Here is an 8740-nt window from a genome sequence, read left to right as displayed (position 1 = left end):
CCCACATATCAGGAGAGGGGCCTTGTGGGAGGAGATTGAATTATGAGGGTGGTCTTTTCCTTTGCTGTTCTCATGATAGTGAGTTCTCACGAGATCTGGTTGTTTGAAAGTGTGTACACTTCCTGCTTTTTTCTCTCACTCTCTCCTCCTCTGCCAGATAAGATATGCTTGCTTCCTCTATGCCTTCCTCCATGATTGTACATTTTCTGAGGCCTTCCAGCGATGCTTACTGTGCAGCCTGCTTACTCTACAGAACTGTGAGTAAATTAAACCTCTTTTCTTCATAAATTACTCAGTCTTGGATAGTTTTTTATAGCATATGAGAACAGCCTAATACACTCACTAAATGAGTAGTTAGTCAATAATACTGCAGAAAATCTAACTATTATTAAAGCTATCTAGAAGCACAGCATTTAATTATGTCACTTCCATCTACGTCAGTATTTATTATCCTTGTTAATTAAAGCATTTCCCCCAAGACTTCTGCTTGCCAACCATGTGTTACTCTGGCTAAAAGTGCTGTGTATTCTTGAAGATAAAAATATTTGATAAAAATATTATAAGGAACAGTCATGTTACTACCAGTTTGCTCCCCCAAACCAGGTGTGTAACATTTACCTGAAAACAGTTTCACTTAGAAGTTATGTAAATATTTTACTAATCCACATTGGTCTTTTCCAATGCACTATGCCTTTGTGTGTCTGAAACTCTGAAGGTTGACCTACCATAAACAAAAAAACAAATTTATTACAGAAGTGATGGTGGAAAAAATTGCTGTTCAAAATAATAATTGTCTAAAAAGGGTGGACACTGTTAAATTAATTTCTTTTCTACAGAGTTCTTTGATGGATTTGAAAATGCAAATCTGAGCTTTGAGCTGAATTTCAAAGCAGTGTTCTAAGGATAATTTATAGTTCTCTTGGAAAGGAGATGAAAAGAGGGAGATGGAATAGAGAAATATAAGGAGTCAGCAGTATGGGGGAAGGTGCAATTCTAAGTGGGGCCACAGGGTCAGTGAAAAAAATCCTGCAATGGGGTTACCAGAAGCTTAATGATAAAAATTATGTTGTTTCTATTTCTTTATTGTAAATACTATTCTGACTCAAATCTTCAGTAGAATCTGTCATACATGCAAATAATTAATTTTAGAGTTAGAGTATTTTCCTATAGTTTCAATGAAGTTTGCTTAATTGTTAGAAATAATTATGGAGAGAGATTGAAGCTGAATTCCATGGCTGGACTGATACAAATCAGAGAAGGACATTGTTAGTTAGAAATGTCAACAGAATTAAGACACCAGAGATGAATGTGAAAATAAGTTGAAGCCACTTTCATGTACTGCCCTCCATCTCTTGAATCTTGAGTGATTAACGGAAATCCTGGGAGGTTTTTTGAATTGTTCACAAATAGCAGAATTAGGGTTTAAGCCCATTAGCTAGATATCTTTAAAAAAATTCTTGCCGTTAGATCTTAAGGGATGAGTTATCCTGTTAAAATCTCAGTTGCACAGTGATACTAAAATCCAAGGCCTCAGTATTAGTGGAACTGGAAACTGAACATTCTAGAAGAGTTTCCTCAGTGGCTCACTCCTCTCAATTTCTCTGGTTACAGTAGTTTTTACTCATCTTATTGAAGATTTGCTTTCTCCACAATGTCACAAACTCAGCTTCTAACAGCTATCTGAAGTCTTGCTGAGTCTCAAATCACAAAATGATAAGGAAAGGTAGGCTTATGCTTGACCTAGATCACTTCACGTGACCTCCTCATCACCAACCAACTGTGCCATTGTATCCTTTGCATTGTAGACTAGTATAGGGATTTCTATTTTATTTTAATTAATTACAAAATTAATTTTTGAGATGGTCTTACTCCCTCACCAAGGCTAGAGTGCAGTGGTGTGATCATGGCACACTGCAGCCTTGCCCTCCTGGGCCCAAGTAATCCTCCTACCTCAGCCTTCATGAGTAGCTGGGACTATAGGTGTGTACCATCACACCCAGGTAATTTTATTTTCTTTTAGAGATGAGGTCCCACTATGTTGTCCAGACTGGTCCTGAAATCCTAGGCTCAAGCAATTTTCCTGCTTCAGTCTCCCAAAGTGCTGGGATTTACACATGTTAGCCACCATGCCTGGTGAAGGATTTTATTTTTAGAGCATCAGCATTTTTGGATATGTTATTTCTACTTTGCTACAGTCATTCATTTATTCTTCTGATATATGGATATGGGGACACTGCATGTCCCCAAAGGCAACAGGTGTTTTAATCCATGGCTATAGAAAATTATAAATGGCCTTTTTCAATCACAAATCATGTCAACTTTGAAAAATAACATCTACTAAAATCATTTGGGGATATAGCAGCAAATAATTAATAAAACAGTTGAGACAAGGGAAGAATGCATTTATTATAGTCAGAAATAGTTGATTGATGACAGAGAAGATTTTTTTTCCATGAAAAATTTGTGTTAGACTCCCAAAAGTCCATCTGGAAAGTGTTCTCTGGATGCTTACCTGTATAGTTTAATAACAATTCTTGACATCTTTTAATTAATCACGTCTGTCAAATGATAGTGAAGATAGGCAGCTAAACGGAATGCCTTCAAGGACAGTTTGGCTTTAGTGACTAACTAAGGATTTCATTTACTCAGAAAAAGAGGCTTCCATATGTAGTATATATTAGTTTTCAGCAGTTCTTTCTTAAATTAACAGAATATAGACTACTTAGGATGTGATTGAAATAATATGTGTAGTTGTGAGAATGTATATGTATGTAAATATCCCTTATAGGTGTTATTTCTGACCTTCATCATCAATGTTGTATTCATAGGCTATGTAAACAAAAAAAAAAGTGTCCACTCACTCTTCTTTCTAAGCTGTGTTTCTATTCGGGAGGGATGAATAGGGACAATAACCCTTTTCTGTTTGTATTGTTCTTACAATTATTTCATTATTCTTGCAGTTTTGTTACTATATGCTGAAGTAATTAATTAATTCTAAAATCTTAGTGGCCTAACTTTAACAATTTCATTTTTGGCCCATGGAACATATACAATGCAAATTAGTAGCTGGGATTTGGTGGGGAGTTGGATCCACAGTCAGGGACCCTGGCTGACAGAGGCTCTATCATCTTCTATGTGAGCTGTCTGGAAGATGTGGCCTTTCCCATTTATGCAATAGGTGAAGAGATACTAGAGAGTCTTGCACTGGTAATTAAGTACTTCCAGAGCAAAATACTTAATTAAGTACTTACAGAGCAAAGTACTTAATTAAGTAATTAAGTACTTCCAGAGCAAAGTACTTAATTACCAGTCTTCTGGAGAAGACTTAATTACCAGTCTTCTGATTTAATTGGGCAGAACTAGTCACATGACCTCACCTAAATGCAAAAAGATTTGCAAGTATTAGAGAGTGTATGAAATAATCAGTGGGCTGACTCTTTGCCATACTATATTCCAGAGTTGTATTTGTTGAGCAGGAGAAATTTTAATGAAACCAAGTGAAAAATTAAATAAACTCTGCCCTTTTCTTTTTATTCCAAGGTCACAGCACATGTAAGAGATAATATCATATTTAAGCTCCTAATTCAATTTCCTTCTGATTTTTATGCTGCACATACTTTTCTTCTTCCCTTTAACAGTCTCCAGCACGTGCCAAAGAAGAATGATTCAATATGCTGAGAGCTCTAAAGTAACTGTGCCTAGAGAAAATAAATATGTTAAAACCCACATGAAACAAACCACAAGCCATTGTTTTTGTAATGTAAAGTTAATTTCTGATTGAGAACTTATTGCATAGGGTAAAAAACAAATCATGGTTTCTGTACCTTTTTGACTCCTCCAGAGATTAACTGTAAATTACCTCTCTTTAGTCAGCTTTGTCCCAAGTGACCTATATTAGAGTCGAGATGGATTAAAAACCAAATGAGATTTTGGTGAACTACAACAGTAATCAGAGATAACAAATAGCATTAACACTGTGGAAAACATCAGGGATTCTTTTGAGAATTGATTAATTAACATAATACCTAAATTTATTCTTTTTGTTTAGTAACCATTTAAGAGTGATCTGAAAATGATATACCAATTTTAGCAAGTACAAAATATCTAGCTATTTAGTAAAATATCACAAACATGTCCTGAATTACATTCAGTAGCAATTCAAATTGCATGTAGGGACAGACATATTCTCTGGTGGGGACTCCTGCAGAAAGTCTCATTTATGATAGATCAAAATTATTTTTGCTTCATTCACACATAAATGCATACTTATATGACAATCTAGGAAAAGACTTTGTGGAACAAGGTCTGGATGCATTTCTCTTGGTGCCTGTTTTTCACAAATTTATTTTAAACATCTAATTCACTGTTGTGGGCTCTTAGAGATGAACCATCTGTCACAAACCAGAATCAACATTTATTGTAACTTATTAAGAGAGGAAAAGTTGCTAGCGAAACCATTTAGAGTGTAAAGTTGTATATTGAAGACTTTATTTCCCACAGAGGCCTTTATAAAGCAGATTAGATGTTCATCTGAGAAAATGGTTCTGACTTTTGCGAATCAGTAATGATTTTACATGTTAGAATCACTGACAAGGTGGGGAATGCATGTGGAAGGAAGGAAGACAGAGGAGTACAGCACACTCTGTGTGTGTGTGTGTGTGTGTGTGTTTGTGTGAGAGAGAGAGAGAGAGAGGAGAAAGAGGGAGGAGGAGGAAGAGGGAAGAAGGGGAGGAAGGGGACTGCATCTCTGCTGGGGGTTGGGCACAGTGCAGAGAGGATGCATTTCTTCAGATGGTGGCAGTGTGGTATTGAAACCAATAAGATGGCAGAGGGTTCTATAGTCTGGAAGCTAATTTCTCTGTGAAACATCCAGTCTTCAGTGAAATTACCAAATGGACTGATTCTTTTTTTTTTTTTTTTTTTGAGACAGTGTTTTGCTCTGTCACCCAGGCTAGAGTGCTGTGGTACAAACATGTCTCACTGAAACCTTGGCCTCCTGGGTTCAAGCAATTCTCCTGCCTCAGCCTTCCAAGTAGATAGAACCACATATGCATACCACCACACGTGGCTATGTTTAAAATTTTTTGTAGAGATGGAGGGTGTCTCACCATCTCTACCAGCCTGTTGCCCAGTCTGGTATTGAACTCCTAGGCTCAACCAATCCTCCCGCCTCAGTCTCCCTAAGTGTTGAGATTACATGTGTGAGCCATTGTGCCTGAGCCCAGGTGGATTCATATGACCAGCCCTTTTAATGAAATCAGCAAAAGGGCTAACCTGGTGCCTTTCAAGGAGGTGAATCAAGATCTTAATTTAAACACAAGCACAGAGACAGACAGACAATCTTAAACTTACTAGAAGTTTGGAGATTGGTAGAACTTTTGCAGAGTGTGCCAGATTTGCTCAAGGTAATATATCTGTAGTCTTAAATTATATTATCTTAAGTTTCCAAATGGAAGGTAAGTCTCAACTGATCTGGGTTGCACAGACATTAAATATTGCATCACACTTTATTCCTTGAGGTAAGCACTATGTGAAGCAACTAACCATATAACATATTCTTAGGAATTAGGGGATTCCTACAGTTTTTGAGACTAGATGGAGGACTTTAGATGTTGGCAGGTAAAAAAACAGGATTTTGGACCAGTCACTAAGATGCTAGAAAACACAAATTAATAAGATGTCCCACATTTATTTTCAAATCTCCACACTTCCAAAATTCTCAAGTTATAGGTTTTTACTTTTAAATACATCCTCTTCTTTTAAATATTTTTCTTTTTATTCACTTTAATCATGAGTTAACTATATGCAACTGTCCTCCTCAAATCTGACATCTACAAGGAATATATTACCAATTACTCTATTGTTTTAGGTGAACATATATGACTAAAGTATTCTGAAATTTATATGTACCCAAAATATATCACTTAAAAATTAATGTCAATTCACATAAAATCCAATCTTATTTTAGCTTTCAAGAAAATCTTGAAAACTTGGTACATTTAAAGAAAACCTTGAGGAAATTTAGTGTCCGAGAGACTGTGTAGTCCTTTTAATGTTTTATTTTAAATGTTATCTTGTCCTTTTAATTATTCTCTAGTATACGAAGCCTACTTACAGTGTCAGAAAGTTTACTTATTGATTTTAGACCAGTGTTTATCAATTGTTCACATTCAAGCCATGTGTGCTTAAATGTGAATGTATTCAAAACTGTCAAAATTCAGTTTTGAATACATTCTTCTCAGTGACATCCCTGATATTTTCCCAACTCAAGAATCTCTGAAAGGTAGAAAGTAGTCTACCTTTGGTCTTAACTACCATAAAACAAAATGTCTTTGAGCTTTATTTCCTGTAGTTTCTATTATATATTTTAGAAAGTTTCATTTTCCAACTACATAAACAAGTGGTTGGTGAGGAAGAATCAGAGAAGGATGAGCTATTTGTGTCCCTGATCTCTTTTATGAAGCTCCAATGCCAGTAAGCATCCATTGCTTTTGGGAAAAAAAATGCATGTATGAGTTTTTTGTTTGTTTGTTTTCTTCAAAATGCTACAGGTTAACTGTGGGCAAACCAGTGAATATAATGACATATTCCCTTTCTTAATTAGATTATACCATGTAGCCAAAGTAATGGGATAGTAATTTCCCTGACTACATTGTATTATATAAGACTTGCTTTAAAGTTAGAAATTCCACATGAGAGGTACATTCTCTTGCTGCTGCAAAGAAGCAAATACTGATCTTGGATAGGGTCATGTGGCAAGAAGATATGAGTGACTTCTAGGAGTAGACAGGGGCCCCTGGTGACAGCCAGCAAGTGAGGTCTTCAATCCTACAATTCAAGAAACTAAATTCTGCCAACAACTAATGAGATAGGAAGAGAGAGCCCCAAATCTCAGATGACGTTACAGCCCTGACCTGCATGCATCTTGATTGTAGCTTAGTGGGATGCTGAGCAGATCGTATTAAAATGTACCAGACTCTTGACCCACAGAATCATGGCATTAATTTGAAATAATAAATGTGTGTTCCGAGTCACTAAGTTTGTGCTAACTTGTTACTGAGAAACAGAAAACTAAGATCAGTGAAAAACATATGTCCACACAAAACCTATATGTGAATGTTAATATTACTTTGAATCCAAATAGCCAGAACCTAGAAGCAACCCAAATATCCATCGACTGGTGAATAGACAATATATAGTCCATCTGTACAGTGGAACACTAGTAAATAATGTAAAGGAACACCCTTCCCACATATTCAACTGCATAAGTAAATCGCAAAGCCTAAGTAAAGAAAAAGTAAAGTAGCTAAGTAAAAAAGGACAGTCATAAATGGCTTCATGCTGCATAAATGTACTCATATGACATTCTTATAAAGGTAATACCATAGAGACAGAAAAAAATCAATACTTGAAAGAGGCTAAGGATATAGTAGAATCAATTGCCTACAAAATGGAGATAGGAAACTTTTTAGAGTGATAGAAACATACTATATATTATTTGTGATGAGTTAAATATCTATCCATCATCCATCTATCTAGTTTTAAACTCACTAAATATATATATATATATATATAATTATACATATATAATAACATCCACAGCAGCAAGAACAGTTAGCTAATCATAAATTTTATTTTCTTCATTTTCATTGTTAAAATTTACAACGCAGAAAGAGATTCTGCCTTGATTGGTCAAAAGTCAGTGGACTTTATTTGCAATTTCTGTGTATATTTAATTTATCAAATATTGAGTTTCACACTTAAATATTTAGTTAATTACATATATTCATTTAATAAACTTTGTAGAAGTCAAGAAAATTTTGAGTATGAAATGTATACAAAAATAATTTTAATAAGCTTAAAAAATTCCAGCTATACATAATTAATCAAAATTTCTCTAATAATCCTATGGATATTTAACACATAGTTTTTTTTTAAATCTCATATTAAGGATTTCTGACATATCAGTAAACACATTAGAGAGAGTAGAAAATTTATAATACTTTGTTGCAAATAACATTCTAAGGTGTGGTTACTAGTAGTCTCATTAATAGCTCCAGTAGTAAACAACAATCTCTTCTTTCAGATTTATAATATATTTAAAAGTTAATATTCTAGAAGATTGAAATTCACTTATATTTTTAAAAACATAGACCCTTTGGGGAGATTTTAAGATATTTTACAGTTCTAAGTCAGGATTTGTTTTTGCTTGAATGAAATATGTGTGTGTTGTAAAAAGAGCTAAAATATATGCAGTTCTTTATCTTTTAAAATTGTCTTAATATGAATGACAAGTGTTAATGAAATTTTGGTGTCTTTGAAATTAGGTTTTAATAATATGGATTCAATTTATTTGCTTTCCAAATAAATCTTTTAGTTGTGATATTTTCTCCTTAGGGTGTAGTCTTTGTATTAAATTTCTTTCTAGATGACTAAATCTCATAGTGAACTGTATTTAATAACCAGCTCAGACAGAATGTATTAAAATGCAATATATTTTTAAGTATTTAGGTACTTAAGATAAAAATATGCACATTTTAGAGGTGAGTACTAAATACAGATTTGTATTTGTAATGGCAAAAGTCTGTTTGACTTTCATTGTTTTTGGTTTCAAGGATGTAAAGGGAAAGTTCATCTTTTCACCTGTAAGACTTCTATGGTCTTGCCTGTAAATATGTACCACTTGTCATTTAAATTACTGAGAAAAGGAATTCATTCTATAAGCTTCAACAATGGGAGA

This window comes from Aotus nancymaae, unplaced genomic scaffold (genome assembly GCF_030222135.1).
Source record: "Aotus nancymaae isolate 86718 unplaced genomic scaffold, 86718_ANA_hifiasm-v0.15.2.pri h1tg000002l, whole genome shotgun sequence".
Classification (NCBI taxonomy): domain Eukaryota; kingdom Metazoa; phylum Chordata; class Mammalia; order Primates; family Aotidae; genus Aotus; species Aotus nancymaae.
The sequence above is the reverse complement of the archived record's forward strand: the minus strand, read 5'-3'. Positions refer to the sequence as shown.